The sequence below is a fragment of the Pinus tabuliformis genome, chromosome 1_1, assembly GCF_031772625.1.
Source record: "Pinus tabuliformis cultivar Carrire ecotype Pingquan chromosome 1_1, CPIR1, whole genome shotgun sequence".
NCBI lineage: Eukaryota > Viridiplantae > Streptophyta > Pinopsida > Pinales > Pinaceae > Pinus > Pinus tabuliformis.
In genome coordinates this window covers 269,976,227-269,978,460 of record NC_142297.1, presented here as the reverse complement: position 1 = coordinate 269,978,460, position 2,234 = coordinate 269,976,227, and positions in this window count along the sequence as shown.

Genomic DNA, 2,234 nt, shown 5'->3' with positions numbered 1-2,234 from the left:
ATAACTGTACGTAAAAAAATTACTACAAATTAGATATAATATTTATGCATATTGAAAATATTATACGTATCTTGAAAAAGCATATAGAGACTCACACATTGTACTCCAAGAATGTTGAGTAATTGGTGTGTTTGATATCCTCTATTTTGTTACTTCGATGATTCTTAAGAAGAAATTGAGTGGGTGCACTTTCATTTGATTCCTCTCCACTTATGAAATCATCAAGTCGACAGTATGGAATAACTGCAACTTGGTCCCCCTTAATCTCTATCCATGTTAAGTCTTTTGCTGAAAATTGTATCATATCTTCCGGGTCTTCAACTTCCAACTCGTTAATCCTATCCCACTTATTCATTCTTAATATACCTGTACAAATTGCATTGAAAATAATTTAGTTTGAGTAAATATTATGGTCTTAATCAATGCATAGCGTACTAAGCATGGAAGTCTCATTTTTTAGTAAATATTTTATACTTTTCAGGTAAACCACTTTGGGATTAAGTAATATTCAGGGGATCTTAGATGAAATTGTACGATAACTAAGATCATAAGAAATTGGGTCATGAATAAGCTTAAATATCTCTGACAAATTTAGACTAACCCATGTATGACATATGAATTCTTTCTGGAGGTGGGGCCACCATGTTATTGTCGAGGGGCGACTTTTGATGAGTCGCTGAGCTGGAATGGGTCAAAGGGAACTGCCTAACACTGACACATAAGATGGTGTGCTAATGGGTCCCTTCAAATAGGGATGAAAGGGAGAGACATAAAACTTGTCCCTAACAAACCCCCCAATATCAAGAGTAAAACCACTAAAATTTTTTTTGAATTAAGACAAGAGGAAATCCCCTCTATTAAATCTTATTTGAGAAAAAAATACACAGTGTTGGTGACTTAGTAATGTTATGGAGTAGGATAGGGACTTGACTAGGATAGAATAGGATCAACTAGCTCAAAAAGACAAGACTCACCAAACCACACCTCATTTTGCAATCTAGTTCCTCTAGCTAAAAAGCCAAATCCTATAACCATCGTCCTTGAAGAGTAAAGGGTGGCATTGATTTGCATATATATTGATCAAAGAGTTTTTGAAGGAGGACCTTACTTCTATGCAGCAGCTAGACTTTACATGCGGCCATGGATGATGAATTTTGTTCCAGAACGTGAAACTTTTACTTCAGTATTGGTCTGGGTAAGGCTCTATTCTCTACCTCTTGATTACTGGAAAAATGAATCGTTAACCGCTATCGGCAATAAATTAGGTCGTTTTGTTAAAGCTTCTGAAGCCACAAGAAAAGAAAAATATACTTCCTTTGCCAAAATATGTGTGGAAATGGATTTATTGGGAGCTCTACCGGATGAGGTGATCTTGGAAGTTTTTGATGAAGAATGGGTGCAAACAGTAGATTATGAGCACATTCCGTTCAGATGTCGCAGATGTCATGAACATGGACACCTTTTCAAAGATTGTCCACTCAGTAAAGTAGTAAGCAAGAGAAAAAATAACACAATGAAGGAAACATACATATTTCAGAAAGTGGTGAATCGTGGAAAGGGCAACAAAAGAGGACCAAAACAACATCAAGATGAAGGTCAACAAATCAGTTAGAACAAATTCCAAGTGCTTGAGGAAGATGAAGAGATCTCAAAAGAAGATCAAGCAATGGAAGGAAGTCCTGCGGACAAGGAATCTGAAGAAAACCGGGAAAACACACAAGACATCGATTATTAGAAGGAAGCCATAATGAGTGATGTAGAACTGGAGATGGATCAGGAAATGACCCAAAATGAGATGGACCTGGAGGATCATGAACTACAAGAAATTCTTGATAAAGAAAACCTAGATCTGGAAGGGTTTTTGATACAGGGAACCACGAGAGGAGTAGATTCGTTACCACAAGAAGAACTCAATAAAATACAATAGTTGTTTCTATGGAAATCATAGGTTGGCTGCTAAAATACCTAGAGTCAGTCAGATGAACATCACTATTCATTGGCGTGAGTGCAGTGGATACCATAGTTCTTTAATTAATGGAGAGCCTCTCTTCTTTTCTGGGATCCAGGTTCAGGTAAGAAAGTTGAGCAGGCATGGAAGGAATCCTTGTTTTACCGGCAACCAGAATCTTTACATTTTTGGGCCTCGTAGAGTAAAACCGCTTCCTTGGCGGTTTTTAGATGTTCGCATCGCTCTAAAGTGGGAAACGGTTTTAGCGATTTTGCAGCGATCCCAT